The sequence below is a fragment of the Acartia tonsa genome, chromosome 1, assembly GCF_053477335.1.
Source record: "Acartia tonsa isolate MP-2025a chromosome 1, ASM5347733v1, whole genome shotgun sequence".
NCBI lineage: Eukaryota > Metazoa > Arthropoda > Copepoda > Calanoida > Acartiidae > Acartia > Acartia tonsa.
In genome coordinates, this window is record NC_137260.1 from 52,484,758 (window position 1) to 52,503,522 (window position 18,765).

Here is an 18,765-nt window from a genome sequence, read left to right on the forward strand (position 1 = left end):
GACATTTAGGCATCAGTACTAGACTGTTGTTATCTTGGATGCCAATCTTTTGTAGTTTCAGTATTGACCTGGATAATATCTATATGACCTGTTATGTTATAATATGAAATAAATTCTAAATAAAATCATTATCATCATATTTTATTAATTTCATATTCCATATAACGAAAGCAAATAGTGCTGAGTAAAAGGATGTTTGTTTGGAAAGTATTAGGTCTGAATATTTCCTCATTATATTTTATTTGCGATTTTTATCATTAAGTAGAAGGATGTTTGTTTGGAAAAATCTGGACTTAGCCTAAAAATTTACCTTGTCAATTTTTACCAAAAAGTTGGTCAAATTTTACCAAGTTTTTTTTTTTGGCAGAGTCCAAAAATCTGGACTTAGCCTAAAAATTTACCTTGTCAATTTTTACCAAAAAGTTGGTCAAATTTTACCAAGTTTTTTTTTTTGGCAAAGTCCAAAAATTTGGACTTAGCCTAAAAATTTACCTTGTCAATTTTTACCAAAAAGTTGGTCAAATTTTACCAAGTTTTTTTTTTTGGCAAAGTCCAAAAATTTGGACTTAGCCTAAAAATTTACCTTGTCAATTTTTACCAAAAAGTTGGTCAAATTTTACCAAGTTTTTTTTTTTGGCAAAGTCCAAAAATCTGGACTTAGCCTAAAAATTTACCTTGTCAATTTTTACCAAAAAGTTGGTCAAATTTTACAAAGTTTTTTTTTTTGGCAAAGTCCAAAAATTTGGACTTAGCCTAAAAATTTACCTTGTCAATTTTTACCAAAAAGTTGGTCAAATTTTACCAAGTTCATTTTTTTTGGCAAAGTCCAAAAATCTGGACTTAGCCTAAAAAAATACCTTGTCAAATTTTACCAACTTTTTGGTAAAAATTGACCAAATTGTGTTTTTTTGTCTAAGTCCGAAAATTCGGACTTAACCTGAAAAATAGAGTTGTAAAATTGACCACATTTTTGGTAAAACTTCCAAAAGTGGTAAAATTGAAAAAAAAAAAAAAAAATTTAAATTTAGGCTTCATTGTATAAAAGTCATTATTTTAAAGTACTACAACTGATTATGAAGAGCTGTTTTTTATTTAAAACACAAAAAACGGGTTTTTTTGTTTCGTCAAATTTTACAAAAAAAATGGTAAAATTTGACTAATTTTTTGGCTAAAATTTTTGCTGGTAAAATTTACCACGAAACTGGTATATTATACCAGGTTGACCAGCTTTACCACTTTTCTGGTAAAACGACTCTTTTTTTATGGTATTTCGTAGAACCTGGGTAACTCATGAATATTATATTGAACTTGGCTTACTACAACAATCAAAATATCAAAAGGGATGCCTTTATTGTAATCCATCCATGAAATAATTCAATTTTTGGCTAAAGTATAACAAGGATAATGGCACACACAACGCAAAGCTTACAGACTGAAACAAGTTAACCCTCAAAATTCCTAAAATATGACATTTTTTAAAAATATTTTCCAGTATTGTTCCGAATCCGATTAAATTCTTATAAATTAAAACGTTTATAACCTCGGGGACAACAAAACTGGAATTAATTCTATAATTTTTCATTTTAATATCCGCGGAAAACTGTCAATCAAAAATAAATATAAATTGCTCTTTCGAACAATTTTTACTATTGTTTCTCAAAGGAATTTTTGAAAATGATAAAATAAAGAATTACGCAAAGTTTGTTGCTAATGATATTCTTATTTTTGTGAAGAATGATGGAAGTTTAATTAACTCCACAACACAAACTAGACCTCTCATTAAACTAATCCTTTGATAAGCAAACTAAAATTATAAATTGGACAAGTTAGAGAGAAAAACTTTACAAGTTGAAATAGAAAATTGTGGCAATTTTCTATTTAACTGAATGTAGACCATATAATTAATCCTAATTCAGAAACATGTTATTTATAAACTTGAATACAGGCTACAGTTTATGTTTTCTTTGTTACTGTCAATTTTATAATTTTACATCTTCTTTGATAAAAAATTATAAATTGTTAATTAAAATTTATTTTCAAGCTTCCACAACGCCCCCCCCCCCCCTTAAAAAATAAAGAAAAAGAAATGCCAAATTGTTAATTGAATGTATTTGTTATCCAAAGATTAAACCTGTAAGTTGTCAATTCCTATATTTGTTCAGAACATTATTACATGCCATGTTATTTTAGACAAAGGATATCAGGGAAGGAGAGGATAGAGGACTGTATATTACACTTGTCCCAAAAGTTTTATAATAACGTTTTCTTTATGGTTTTACGGCAGCCGCAACATCCTATTTTCTTTTTATTTACTAGGTCAGTTTGTTTTGAATTTTCCATTTTTTCTAATTTAGTAACCAACAAGTAGGCATAAAAATGTTTTGTTCAGATAAATTATCTCAGGTTTATAACCTGTAAATCCATTAACTAAATATTATTAAATGTGAGTATAGATAGGGTTTCAAGACAAATGGTAAAGTATAATTAATGATTATTTTAAAAGAATAATTTGCCTTATCGAGGATAACATGTTTTTCGTCCCCCCGCCCCTTTAGGTACAACAGTTCTTGCAACCCTTACTTTACCCAGCCTAGGTTAAAATGTGCTTTTTTGTTGTTGTAAATATTATATTGTATATGTAATATAGACTCTGGACCAGTTTATATTGGAAAAGGATTGATCCACAGGGCTTTCACAGGATTATCATTTGTCTTCACATCACCAGAGATAATATTGTGTGTAGATATATCAACTGAGAATATACCTTCAGCTAATGATATTTAGTTTAGAGATATATTAATCTGTTTGTGTATTTTTCTTTAAAACTGTTTTTAGTATCGAAGCTACTCTTTAATTAACTTTGACAGTATGTCTGACAGTCCATCCATCAGTTAGTCCGTAACGCTATATGATTTAAAGATAAACTGTTGAAAATTTTAGTGAAGATTTCAATGACGTACATCTAATATATACATTGTTTTGTCCGTCTGTCTGTCGGTTATGCTTCTGAAGATGTTAATGTTATTTTTTAGGTTTTTTTGATTTCTGAGATCTTTTGCATATTCTCTCTCTTTTTTCTTTGTTATGAGAATTGACCATCTGATCATCCTTTTATTTTAGGTGAGTAACTTCCCCACCCTTTTAATAAGCTGTTGTGAAGTCCCTAATCAACACAGAAGAGCAGTACTAACAGAAACCTAGATCCAGACAATAGAAAATATTAATTCTAAATTTTGATTACCAAAAAACATGTTATTGTTTAAAAGTTGCAGTACTCTTAATTTGAAAACTCTTGTTTTAGATCCTTGTTCAGTTAAATTTTATAATGCTTGAAGCCAGTTTGACAGAAAATAATTAGTTTAATCTTTTATTTTAATATATTTAAATTGATAATATCTATAAAGCAATAGAATTTAATCAGAATAAAATATCTTGATATTGATTAATCAACCTTTGCAAAATGGTGGTTAGCAAAATTTAAACTGCATTTTTCATTGTGACATTTGCTGCAATTTAATGTGACTTTTTAAGTTTTTAATTCTTAGCAAAGCCTCTTAATACCTCGGTTTGCATGTCAGTCTGGAATGAGGCGTGTATATATAGATTTTAAAATCAATTTTGGGATAATATAGGACTTTTTCCAAAGCGGACTTTGCTTCATGATTGTCTCAGGACCATTTCACGATGGATAAAATGTTACAAAAAAAATACAATTATTTGTCATCAATGTTTATACTTAATGTTATTAAATAATCCTATAAATTATTTGAATTAAAATGTTTTTTTTTCTCTTAAAGTGTATTGTTGAGCTCAGAAACAACTTCTTTATTTATAAAAATAAACTTATATAAAATAAACTAATATAAAGCACTGAATAAAAGGCTTAAAACTAATTTAGTTTTATTAATTAAAAGAAAATCTAGGAAATATGTATGCAATCGTTGGATGTTAATGATATGAGGAGCTTTACACTTTTAATCGTTTCAGTGTGCAAAATCCAAGCTGACGCAAAATCTTCAGGTTTTTAGAGAAAGCTGTCTGAGAAAAAAAGTTAGACTCAAATTTTGCCAGTTTCTACATTTTACATGTTTACAGTGCTTTGTCGATTAAAAAGGTGTATATTCCCTGGACAGATGCAAAAATGTTTTGAAAATCTAAAAACACAGCTGCCAAAGTGACGGCTAAAAAGCAGTTATTTTTATTTACCCGCAGTCAAAGATACTTGAAAAGAATATTAAGCTGCCAGTAAATAAACCATCTAAGCCACACTCATGTTTTAAAGATATCTCGATCTTGGTATTATTTGTGTTACATATTTTTATGTGGCAAATTCTTAAACTAACCCAAAATTGCACAAGACTTGTTGACTGCTCGTGCAAAAATAGGTACACTTTTTGCAAATATGCTATCTCTTATGCTACATATAAAACAGGGACATTTTTTCAGTCATTTGTTTCGATTTGAATCCTGTAATGTTAGCGAGTTTTAAGTAACTAGCGGCTACGCCCCTAGAAGCCTCTAGGGGCACTTAAGGGTACAAAAAATAGTTTGAAACCTTCCCAGGACCTATAAGAAGCTTCACTGTAAAGAAGAACAATATCGGTTCAGCGGTTAGCGAGATCCTTCGGGACAGACAAAAAACGTTTACTACTTTATATAATGCGATAATAAACTTAAAGCTGTTTATAGTGCATATAAAAATGACCTAATAAAATACAAGACAATGTATACCAAATGGCAGGCAAGTATATATTTTACTTGACCAATAGTAGGCAAGTATGACGTCATTTTTTGAAGGCACTATAAAAAGCATCGATAACCTTATTTACCAGGCATATCCATATCCATTAGCCCTACAGATATTTATAAAGCATAATATTTTGAATGCAACCGAGGAAAACCTGTCCTTAATCCTGATTATTTCAGACAGACTGCACACAAAGTAAAATTATGTATGATTTAATTTAATTTTTAGTTTCTAAGCTACCTGCTGCAAGTCTGTTTGCCTAGATGTAGCGAAGAATCTTGCTAACTGGTGAGCCGATTTGTTTCTTCTCTACATTGAAGATTCTTTTAAGCTTATCAGAAGAAGGTTATAAATATTTTGCGTATGACCTCCCCCACCCCCACCTCAAAGGATATCATCCTAAGAAAGAAACTCTCCTCCCCCCCCCCCCAAAAAAAAGTCAAGAATATGTTGTAAATTAAGACTTTTAGGGGAGAATCAAGTACATTAATTTACAAAAGTAGCGGAGCATTTGTAGGAGGAAAGTAAAAATAAGTATATAATATAAAAAATAATTTTGATGAAAAATCATTGATAAATATCCATAATAATTCACTGAACCTTTCATTTCATCAAAAAAATTTCTTTAGGAAAATATTTCTGTATACAAATGTGTTGAAAAACAAATATGTTCCTTTAACTATTTTATCTATAAATCTAAAATAATCACAGGCTGATTTGAAACACTTTGTTCTCCTAAACGTTTAAAATTCTTAAAAGAATAACTAAAAGTTTTTAAACATTACATTTTTTTAAAAGACAAGCTTTAAATTCGATTAATTCATTTACGTACAATTAAATAGCTTGCAGGGATGCTGGGATAAGCTACTAAACATTCCTTAAAAAATAAATTAAAAGAAAATAATATTACTTGTTCCCACCAATTGAAGAATTATGCATTTTCTACATATAGAATATAATGCTTTAAAGGCTGTTCCAAGTAAAAAGAAGAAAAAATCTCTATCTAGCTATTACTAACTATTTTTCTTCCTACTTAAAAAAAATCTATCACCCTTTTACAGTTTTTGTATAAGTTATACAAAATTTAAATACTTTTTACCTGGTGCATATATACTGCCAGATAATTCACCAGATTCTAAATATTTTAAAATTCTTTTAAATTGACTCATTTGTTTATACGATGAAAAGTGCTCTGTAGGTAGCAAGGGATCATCAGCCGTTTGCCTCTTTTTATTTGTGGATATTTCAATATTTTTTCTTAATAAGATATTTATTTATCGGATCGTATTATATACAGCTTTCTGCCGATATTTAGATTAAAAAATTTTATAATTTATTTCGAAACCTAGGCCTGCTAACAAAACTTTTACTGATATTTTTATTTTATTATAATTGTGAATTTTTCAGTAATACGATACGTGATTTTTTAGTATGGCATAGAACCGATTTAAATCCAGCGGATATTAATGGAAGCCATACTTGAATAATAATTATTGATTTTAAAAATCCTTTACAAGTTTTCTAGAATTTAGCATATGATTTTTTATTCTTGGAAATTTAAAAAGTATTTTTCAATGCATATTCACTTCCTTAATGCTAATTGAACACTATCCTCAATATAAAATTATATGAAAATCAGGCTTACTTAATTGTGGCTGGCGAACCTACTACGTTGTTTATTTACACTTTTTTATGCAGTAGTAACAGCAAAAAGAAAAAGAGATGTAAAATATTCAATTTTGACTTTGAATGTCACAGAACTCTTTCATTTAAAAAATAGGTGTAGGATATTAGTGTATTGAATATTATGACAGGGAAAAAATTGTAGTTAAAATTTAGGTTGATATTTCCCCTGTCATTTATTGGTCAGTTAGATGATCCAGTAAGAGTGGAGTGGTTGGTTAAAGAGAGGGGATTGTTATTTTATCACGCTACAAAGTTCACTTCATTAGAAAAATATTATAGTCTGGTGTAAGATCTAAGTGATAATAAATCCATAATTTTAAGCATATTTCTAAAAATGAGAATTTAGAATTCAGGCTTGCTGTTGATATTTATTTCAAATATTTGATGTGTAGCTTTTTTCCAATAAATGTATAATTTTGCAATTAGGATTTAATTTATGATCGTTTTAAGTCCACCATTGATTTGTTTCTAATATGTACACTTACTTTTATGGATATCATCATCCTTGTTTGATAAATTTTTGCGGTAAAATAAAATTATAATTTGCATTTGTGTTTCTGTAAACAATGGCAAAACTTTAAATGATATTTATATATTTAGTTATAGCAAATATATATATACAAATTTGACAATAGTCAATTAAGCAACTCATTTCCTAAAAGCCCTGGCCTGTGTTCAGTTTGAATACAAATAAACATGTTATATGCAATGCATCCTTATTTCGTGATAGAGGGATGCAAATATATATCCTTAGTGTCCAATTGAATTCATTTTAAACCCACAAAGGAGAAATTTTTAGGCATGCTAAAATTTTAATCTTCTTAGAAGCCTTTAAGAACGCTTCATTGCCCATTGTTGACTCCCAAGGATCTAGGAAAGAGTCATGAAGTAAAATGACACATCCTAAGGTATTCAAACAGGTAATCAAACTCAGTACAGACAACAAACCCTTTGCTTGATAGATCTTTTTATTTAAGTTCTGACTGTTTGTGGAACTCAGTCCCTGTTTCATAGCCTTGTCACACCCCATACTGTTAGCATTTTCAGTTGGCATGTATCGCCTAAGTTGTTTTAATTGACGGGTAGTCATTAGTGTTTTTAAAAAATCTTGCTTTTATTCTTAATACTTAATTAAAATAATATAAAATGGTAGGGTGTTAATGGATAGGAGAATATGAGAACTAAGGGATATTATTATTCAATTATCTAAACAAAGGAAAATAAGGAAACCAGAACCAGAGAAGAAGGTGTGCAGTCATTTCCATGCTTGTATCACAGTAACAAATCATCAGGTCAGCAAATTATTACAACAGCATAAACTATCCATTCTCCTTGCTTGATCTTATTTCACCAAATGCCTCCAAACATTTACTTTTTTTATTCATACTATTATTTATGATTGACATACAAAAAGCCCTATGCGGTTTTTGCTTTTCGTCTGCTAAATTTTCTTTAAAAATTTAGGGATGGGAAAGTAGTATTTTACCATGAAAAGTGGGTGAGTATTCATCATCTTATCCTTTTTCTTTATGCCTGTAAAGTAGAAACATATCGGTTAAGAGGTTAACAAGACTTATTGGTTTAAACAGATAGTCATACAAACAGATAGACATCCTGTTACTTTATATTAAGGATATGTTTGTTTTTGCATTTATGAAATACAATGGAGATGTGTTAATATGCAGAAGTGAATGCCCATCACAGTAAAAGAAAGAAATGCAGAATTATTTATTATTCTCTTTAGTTTTACAACTGTTAATGCCAATTTAAATCCTGTAATTTTTAACCCTCTAACAATAAGGGTTAAACCATTTTTATATACTTTTCTCAGTAGTAAAAACATATTCAATAATACGGCTACTGTGTATGTCTTTCTTTTGTTAATTCATCTGACACATAATTGATACTTTTGTTTTTCGTTGTTAAAGATTTTCAAAACATAAATGCTTAAATAGGAAAACACTAGCTAATATGGTATTTTATGTTACACGGATTGTTATAGAAATTCTCACTAGTTAAATAACATTACCAAGCTTATCATCTTAATTAGATTTTTTTCTGACTTAATCAATAACATAATCAAAAATTGTACTTAAAAGTTGACATAAATGAGAACTCCCACTGTGAATGCATTTGTAAAAAATCTGTTTTGTGTCTGCTTTGATTGTTTTATTTGGTATTTTTAAAACTTACAAAGGCACACCCTTTAGAAAGTGTTAAGATAGAAAGTATAAGCAGCCGCTAACGCAAATAATTCAACTATGTTCACTCGCAGCTGATCAGCTAATTTTCAGACAAAAAGCAGCATTAGCCGCCAGAAGTAATTTAAGTCAGCATATCTTGCAGTCGCAATTCTGCCAACTCTTGACAGCAAGACCGTCTAAAAACTAGTTTACTGCTGTTTATTTAAAGATACATTAAAAACAGATAAGGAATTATATTATTAAAGAAATATGTTTGTAACAAGGATAACAACATCCAAGCATGACTTAAGTATAGATTAGATATGCTTTGTTTACAATATTATGCAAAATCCCCCTAGGAATAAATATTACAATAATTAAGTGAATAGGACAATTATAATATTTGAATAATTCTATTAAAAAAGCAAGAAATAATTAAATGGACAAGCTTACAGCCTGGCTGTTCCTGGTAATAATTTTAGAGTTGCTACTCTTTAATAAATTTGAAAAGGCATTACTTTTAAAAATGCGTATAATTTTTAAAAAAAATTTTAAAGCAAAATCAAGATTCTATGATAAGTGACAAAAATTAAAAGCGTAGGATCGTGAAGAAGCAGATCTGATAAAATTTAAATTTTAGAAAGACATTCTTCGAATATTTCTTTAAATAGGGACGGGTCATTTTCGATTGTCTTTGAGCTCGGTACCACCCTTTATTTATTTGCAATAAAACCTTAGTCTATAAAAGAGTAAAAAAATTATTGATCAAATGTTTATTCTCATGAAAGGTTGGAAATCAAAATATGAAAGATTTTTAAATGCAAAAAAGCTTCACAACTAGAATAGATTTTGGTACTAAAAACTTGTAATGAACAGATTACTGTACTTTATAAGGTGTGTAAAATAAAGACCAAGCAACCAGTTTCAATGACGCTTTTTATAGCCATAATTTCCTTTAACCTTCATAGAAAAAATCAATATTTTGAAAAACATAAACTCAATGCAGAAACAATTTAGATTTTAAAAATATCTTAATTTATGAAAAACAAAAATTAGATTGTATTTACAGATACTTTTTTGTCATAGTCATTTAAAATTTAAGACTTATGAATAAAGATGAAAAATTTTGGCCCTTTTTTTTAGATAATCATCCCTTGCGTCACTGCGTCTGCTCTTATAGCGATTGTGCTGGCTCCTTTTTTTTTATGAAAATGTTATTTGGTTAGTAAAGGTAATATGGTAAAAGGGACCGGGAAGGAGGCTGGAAGTGGAGGGGAAGTTTAGAGACGGAAATTAAATTAGCTACAGTACTAAGATTCAGAATATGCTACCGTTATATTTATAGAGACACGAACACTTACAGAATAGCTTCGTTACTTAAAGTACAATGAGTCTTGCAAAATCAATGTTCATATTTGCTTTATATTGCATTGTAGGATTTTTATGCTTGGAGCAATTTAGTGAAATGGTTTACCCAATTTTCTTGTCAAAATGACATCATCCCTTCTGTATTTAGATCTCAATAAGTAGTGGGTTCTAATCTGATATCTTAAAAAAGGACTAAAAACTATAAAAAAAATAATACCGTATCCCTTTTCTATTAATGGATATCTTTCTTATACCAATTGCTATATGTAAGGTTTTTTGTCTGAAGCTTAAGAATTCAAAAACCTCTCAACCGATTATCTTTTCAATTCTAGAAAATCTTTATTTGTACTGGGATGGTTTTAGGTTACTTTATTTTTATACAGTGTGTTTTTTTTTATGAGAACTTTTTTGAAAGCAATTTTACCCCACTTATAGTTATCAGAATTTATTTTTTTAACAACATCCTTGCCCTAATTGCTATGGGCACAGTCTCCAGTATTGTATAAAAGGATACACATAAAAGACTTTAAAAAGGTGCCGATTTGTACATTTTTATAAAAGTATTTTTTTAAAATAATTTTTGTAGAACCATATCAGCCAATTGCTGCTGTCAAAAATATCTTATTAAAGAATATTAGCATTTATTGTATGGAGTTTGACAGAAGGGGGGAAATATAACAAAGTAGTATTTGATTTAGAGTTAATAGAAATACCTAATTAAATTAATATTGTAACACTCCTGCGTTTGTCCACTCCGACGTTTGGGACTCCTGCGCTTGTCCTGGAACCAAAGAAGGGACTAGAAAATGGCTTTATAAAGAAAAGATAATCAAATGAACAATTAAGACTGAAAGTTTATAAAAAAAAAACAATTTCATTTAACTATTCCACAAAATAAAACAACAGTGTCTTTAAAATGATAATTTTCAAGCAAACTTAAGAATTATTGAGTGGCCTCGCTCTATGAGGTAATTTCTTGACCTACCCTCCCGTATAAAAGTTTCACAGAAGAAGCTTCCCTAAAATAAGAAATCAAGCAATTATACACTCTGGCTTTTCTTATAATAAGACTTAGTGTTTGATCTAAGATAATATTTAAAATGTTCCCTTTAAAAGTGAAAAATGTTTAAATACATTTAAAATTGCTACACAGAAAACAAGTTGGGTGGTCAGAATGAAAAAAACCTCAATGTTTTGATAAAATTTTGATTAAACCCTTCAAAATCCAAACAAAAAACGGGGGTTAGCAGGTTCTTTGCTGCTAGAGGCACGGGGAGAGGTTATAATTTTGATCTAAATTTAGCCTTGTTTAGGCTACTAAAGGTCTGTTCTAGGGTGTAATTAGTATCAAAATATTTAAACAACAAAAAATTGAAAATCATGACAGAGATTTAAATGAGAAAACAAAAGTAAATAAGATTGTAAAATAATTCTTAAATAAAAGTAACAGGAGGTGTGTCTTTCTTAGTGTGTGTTTCTGTAGCTTAAGATCTCGTTAACCGCTAGAAAAACATGGTTCTTCTTTACAGGCAAGCTTATTATAGTCCTGGAAAGGTTTATAACTTTTTTCAGGGAGGGTATCTCAACCCTCTCAAGGATATCGCCCCTAGAATTTTTTTGCAACTCGCATGATAAGTCGGCCAAATATTGTCCAAAAAATAAGAAGCTACATATTTGGCTTGAAAGATTGTTTAAATCAGTCTTTTGTTTACAAAAAGAACTGCATTTTAACTTTATAAAAGTCTTCAGTCAAAGAAACATGAAACCAAAGAAAGTCTACTTCTGAATGCGCCAATAATAATTGCAATTATTATCTTTATCTGAATCTTATAATAGAGTATGCATATCTCTGCAATATGCAATGATGTAGGTCAAATTTACTCAGTTTAATAACCATTTGCATAAAACAAGAACGAGTATCAAAAAGTAATTTCAGAGTAGATGTGGTTTTTAAAATTCTTTTAAAAAAATATGATTAACCTCTCAAATATTATTTTTTTAAAGTGTGGCTTTCAAACCGATTATAAACCGCTGGATAAGAATCGTTTCTAAGCCATATTGCAAAATCATGTATAGCAACAATTGTCCATGAATATTAAAATAAAAATCATACCTGTTTTGTTGGCCCGGGGGTTCGGCACTTCTTTTATTTCAGCCTTAACCTTGTTTTAATGTAAGAACCTCAATTCCATAATCAATTCAATTGCCAAAAATTGGATGAAGTTTACCCCCATAATTAATTCCTCACTTTGTTATTAGCATATCGTCCAATTTTGCAAATCTACTGGAATAGAATAAACTATTTCAACAGAAATCAAATCCAAAGTCAATGCTTGATTATTACATGTATATAAAGATTTGAGCTATAGATAGACTTAAATATTAAACTACACATCATGCAATGAAGTCAGATCAGGTATACAGGGATAAGACAATGGAGGATAGATTAATTTTTATTCCCCATGACGTGTACAGGGTTTATCAGGGGTTAAAACAGGTGATTTCCTACCCAGTATCTTGTTTCATGGGGTTGTAGATACTAACCTACACCCCCCTTGTACACGCATCTATTACTTACCAATCTCAAGTATTGATGTATATTTTGTTGGAAAAAAATGGATTATTTAAACAATGCTCTACTCTCCCTCCCTGAGTCTTATAATAATTGTAATCAACATGATTGTTGAAAACCTCTCTCAAAATACATACTACAATATAGTGAAGCTACTATTTAATTCTATCTGAATATTACATATATATCTCTAATAAAACATATTTACAATACATATGTTATTAGCAGTGAAGCTACTATTTAGTTCTATCTAATTATGGTATATATTTATTTCTCATTTGCTTTTATAAGTTTTTCTTTTGTCTTCACCTTCTCTATTTGTGTAAATCATTCTAAAAGTTTATTTGTCTAAAAACCTTTATTTTAAATTAACATTTTGGCCAACTACAGTCTAAACAGAGTTCCAAATTCTAAGCATGACAGAACCCAAATTTGCGTGTTAAAAATTAATATCATATATAGTTAATTCAAAACTTTGCATGCTTTGAAAAGGAAGGAATAATAAATCTGAAAAAATATTTGGAATCTTTTTGCTGTCGTATTAAGCCAATTTAATCGCAATTGTTTAATTCGCAGCTTTTCTGTTGATAGTGTCTGTTTGTTTGTCTGTCAACATCACAGTTTATTGTTCTATATCTTTCTTATGTATAAAGTACTTCGCTTGTAATAAACTTTTTCACGATTTTTCCTTTATACTCTATACTTTGACTGTATATTTGCTCTCTTTCTTTTTTCTATTTAGACTGTATTAAAGTTTATTGTTTCATCCTTAATAACTAAAGTAGCTTGATGTCTGTCCGTCCTGGAAGTTAAAGGCGAAGCAACTTGTATTAAATACAAACTTACCTATATGAATTGACTGTGTAATTGGTCTCTTGCTTTTTTTTATTTATACTGTTTTAAAGTTTACTGTTTTATCTATTAGATTTATCAGGTCTTCATGCTCCTCTTTGGAAATAACTATTTATACTTTCTCTGTCCCCTGGGTTGAGTAGAGTATATATCAGATTTATGAACTGCCAGAGGCAAACAAAATATTCAAAGTATCAAAACACTCAACGTAAAAGTTTTTATATTAAAATTATATTATTTCTTCTAGTTTATAAACATAGAAGATAAATAGATTTTAAACAGAATTATAATTAACTTGCAGCTGCGCCCCTAACATCTGTATTCTGAGGGGCAGAGAAGTGCAGAAAAATAGCCTAAAACCATCTCAACTTCATTTTAAAAGTTTAACTTTATGACTCTTTCTCACTCTCTCCTTCTTTAAATCTCTCAATGTATGTACTTATTTTTTCACTTCCCAAACAAGTATGTATGCATGGTAGAAAACCATAATATTATGGATTCACTATTTGTTTCATAGTAGCCAAAAATGATACTATATTAACCGTATTTTTATTATCTTATTATAAGAAATGCAGTTTTATCCATAGATAACGGGAATCCGATCATATTCATAGTGAATACTAATTTTTAATAACATTATTCGTTACGCGATGCCGGTTTTTTTTGCTATTGCTTTAGATAACTATTTTTGGAAAGAGGAGTAAAAGGGACGATACAATAAAGTACACTCCTAATGATAATAGATAAAAATACTCCTTTTTACCTAGTAGATTACCTCGTACGGGCGGGATTACAGTCCAGGACCTTTCCGACTTGGTGTACTGTCTAGGTCCTGGTCCAGCAATCCAGGAGAACTAAGGCTGGCTATTACGCTTTTCTGTCCAAACACCCAAGGATATTAGGTTAAGTAACATCCAACAGACAACCAACTTTCTGTGATGCACAACCTTTGTCTGAGAAGTCCTCACTGTGCATGGTAACGCGTTGCGCCTGTTTTGGGCCAAGGCATTCCCCCTACTCTAACTATTTATTTCGCGCATCTGACATAGCAGCAGTAGGAACCATTTTTAACGTCTTTAGTTATGACGCGTTGTCGGCCCGAGATTCGAACCTATCACCTTCCCGACGACGAGCGGATGCGCTACGTATTGAGCCACGGTCGCGGGTTAAAATTAAAATTACTCCGTAGTTGAAAAGTTAGATTTTAAACAGCCAATCAAATTTATATTAAAGAAATAAAAGTTTTTGAGCTAAAGAATAGGATAACGTGGTTATGCAATCAGTGTAAGTTACACTTTTAAGTTCTTTCCCTCCCTGGGTAAAAGCATAAAAGTGGTATTCAGTATCACAAAAAGAACATTGAACATAGTTTTGGGATTTGTGTTTTCTACAATAGGATGATGAATAGCAATTCTATTTTTTGGCAGTAGTAGTAACATTTATGCATATGCGGACAAATTGCTTTTATACAAAATACAAATTTTTAGAAAAATGAATATTTCTTTAAAACGTTTATTTAAATATACTTTTTAACCTTTTATAATTTTAATGATAAATTCTATCTTTTTAAATATCATAATATTGACAAGTTTTAATGTCTCAGTCAATCTTTTGAAGATTTGTAAAAATAATTGTGTATGCAACATGTAGATGTTTGTTTGTTAGTACCATTCGCCACACAACCCCAAAAACACAAGTTAAGAATTTTGTTCCTGACACTTAAATTAAAAGTAATTAATTCTAAGTAACTTTCAATGACGAGATATTTCCATACATTTTTAGTGACGAAACTACTCTATAATTCAAGTTGCCTGTCCGTCCATCTGTCAGTCCGTCCGTACAGGGGGGAATGGATTTATTCACCTGCTATCAAAGCTATACTTCTGATTCTTGGCAACATTACTATTATTATGGAGCATATTAAAGTATATAACTTCCAAGGCAGTCCAACTCTTTTGTTATTTACATCTGATTTCCACATATCTTTAATGTGTGTGTACCGATTTTCAAAATGTTTGTGTCTAAAAATCAAAGAAAAATAAGCTTTATTTTCCTTATATTTGTGATTTCTTGGTCTGATTTCCACATTTTTTGATAATAGTATAAAATTGAATTTCCAAATTAAGAAGCATCTGCTCTACAAATTTCTTTTTCAAATATCTTTTAATGCTTCGTTACATATTGATGTTGCCATCCTTGTTTTATGTAAACAACAACTTTCCCATTTATCAAACTACATATGAACAAATCTTTTTATGATATCTTAACAATAAAAACCATAAAATTGATGTACTATATGTATTTCTCCAAAGCGAATCTCATATACAATTTTATATGTCTCTGCGACCTGATGTAGGCTCTTTTTCCTGTGGGGCCCAATTCCTACTGGTCACTATTTCTATGGGGCCTCTTTAACCTTTAGTTAGCCTAACCAAACGTGTAATAAAAACATATTATTCTTCAAAAAGTAAGTTTGTAGTTTTAATGGTTCTACGACAAACGCAGGAGTCCAAAACGTCGGAGGGGACAAACGTTGGAGTGGGCACTTAACCTAACCTAACATATTTTAGACCATCTTATAGGGCCTTAAATGCCTAACCCCTGCGAGGGGCTTATTTGTTCATTCATATCTTAACCTAACCTAATCTGTATAGAAATACTTAATAAAATTAATATTTTAACACTCCTGCGTTTGTCCACTCCGACATTTAGGACTCCTGCGTTTGTCCTAGAACCGTGTTAATGCATTATCAGGGAAAGCGCCAAATATTTTTAGGTTGTTGTTGCTGCGTCACTTATGAAGAAACTATTCCTTGTTTGTGTAATAACATAATCCATAAATACCATTAGTTCCAGTGCAGTATCTGGGTGTGTTTTCTTCATTCTAGAGATCATTTTCATATTCATGTGTATTTCATATTACATTTATTCAACAACAAGGATTTAGTAGCGTGTTCAGTTTATTGCAAGGGCGGCGTAAACCAGAGAGTGCCTTTCCAATTTCGATATTAATTGAGGTGTCGTCACTGCTCTACATCCCCCTACCACCTAGATTTAGTTTATATAAGCCGTTAAAATTTAATGATTTAAATTTGTTTAACCCTTACAGATCGGGCCCCAATTCCAACCGTAATAGATCGGGGGTTGGGGGTGGCTTATTTGACCCCCCCTCTATCTCGGCTCCTGTTACAGTTAGAGACATAGAGGCTTTGACCGGACGCCACGACCAGCACAGGCCAAATATTCTTATAAGATCAACTCTTGCCGATGTATAATTACTAAACTTAAAAAGTCATGAAGTCACAACTATCTATCTTACCTACAAAAAAAAATGACATTGAAAAAAATCGATCTGTAAGGGTTAGAGAAGGTATTGCAGAATAAGGTATTTCATCTAAATAAAGTTTCAAAAGTCCTCAATAATATATTGATTGAAAAAACGTTCATTAATGAAGTACAATTGTGCATTATTAAATTTTTAATTAATATCTTGTAGTATTTGTATATAGCTAAAGTTATTCAGTAAATCAAAAATATTACTGTCCATAGTAGCAATAAATAGTAATAATTTTGGTTAATAACATTTTTATAGTATCTATTTTACCTTCTTAAAAATACAGTAAAAAAATATTATAAATACGTTCATTTAATAAAAAAGTTGTTGTTTTTTTCCATTGATTCATAGAAAAATAATTTCTAATCCTTACACAAACATTGTAAAATTGAAATAAAAAACGCGGCAATTAATTTTGCTTTGGTCGGCAAAGTATGTACATAATCAACTCTATATATTGTCAACAGCAATATCTTTAAACAACAAGGATGACAACATCCATAAAAGTGAAGATCTAAAATATGAAGGAATACCAAACAAACAATAACTCTTGTAAAGTGTCAGAACTTAATAAGCAGAACATTTTTTCGTCTAAACGAAATTGTACATAAATTTGTTGCAAAATTGCTTAAATATAGGATACAGTTAATCATTTTTAGGATTAACAAACAAAAAACAGTTCCGGACTGACCTAATTATAGAAAAGATTCGCTATTAAAAATTGCATGTGTTGTAAATGTGTACTAATATAGTAGTAATTATGTTTGCACAAAGATATCCTGCATTTAAAGTTGTGGAGATACTCAACAAGTTTGTCTATATTGATAATTTTGAAGGTTATATGCTTTTGCATAGAAAGCTTAAAAATAGATTTTAAAAGTGTCCAAAGGAGGGATAATACTCAAATAAATAAAAAAAAAAAAAATAGGAAAGAAACGACATTTCTTGAAGAATTGCCATTTTAAATTTTTAAAAGCAAGAGCTTTTCTATAATTAGGGTCGGTCCGTCCGTCCGGAACGGATATCTTTTTCGTTAATTTAGGCATGTTAAAATTGTTCTATCGATTTAAAACTTTGGATGGTGATTCCTGTAGTAGTTAGGTACGATTTAGAAAGCGTAGCAACTCTATAATCACTACAAGAATGTCCGTACGTCCATTTCAAACATTTAATATAAATAATAAACTTAACAACAAATTTTTATGTGATTGAATAATCCGATTGATTTGATTTTTGGTATACTTATTCCTTGGACAACAAAGTGCAATATTATAGGCGAAGCAACTCTATAATCAAGTCCTAAAATTGAAAGTATGTCCATAAACATTATCCTGTATCAAGCATTTTCCAACAAATTCACTTACAATTTTGCTTCGACTCTTATACATCTATATTATGATTATTCAGTTATGACACAAAACAAGTGTTAATGTCTGTGTGTCCTACAGTTTCAGAGCTTCGCTTTTATGGATGTTGTCATCCTTGTTTTTACTACAAATGCTTCGCTACTGATTTGTTTTAAGTTATAAATCAATTCTGGCAAAAGTACGCGTTGGATATTGTTTCGGCAGGCAGCCGAAAAGAGATCTTAAGCTGCCAAATTCTATTTTTTTGATAGAATGAAAACAAAGGACCTAAAACAAAAGAATAACATTAGCATTATTGAATACATAATAAATACTGGTGATTAAACTTCTTTATAAAGGATTGCTTTCAAGAAAAATATAAGAGGTTTTGTGATATCCTCGTTTATTTGGTTTTGATAATCAGATTATTTTATAAGCTCAAAATGATAAAAAACTTCAGTGAAATTGAATAGAACTATTATGAAAATATTTGGTAGACATAATAATATCATCGATATAAAATATTGTATAAATATGATTGGTCTTTATTGAAATAAATGGATGAAAAGAATAGATTTATTTTTACTTCAAATAAAGGCAAAAACATTCTATAATTGGGTTCCTACATTCGTCATGCTTGAAATAAACATGGTCCTTCATCCGTGCAAGCAGGACAG

General features: G+C 30.0%; 2 protein-coding genes across 2 annotated transcripts in view; both read right to left on the minus strand.

Annotated features, from left to right (window-relative positions):
* Alg7 (Alg7 dolichyl-phosphate N-acetylglucosaminephosphotransferase) overlaps positions 1 to 18,765 on the minus strand; it is a 570,179-nt gene that overhangs the window by 163,054 nt on the left and 388,360 nt on the right. The window lies entirely within an intron of this gene.
* Positions 1 to 18,765, minus strand: part of LOC145331062 (uncharacterized) — a 557,608-nt gene that overhangs the window by 150,476 nt on the left and 388,367 nt on the right. The window lies entirely within an intron of this gene.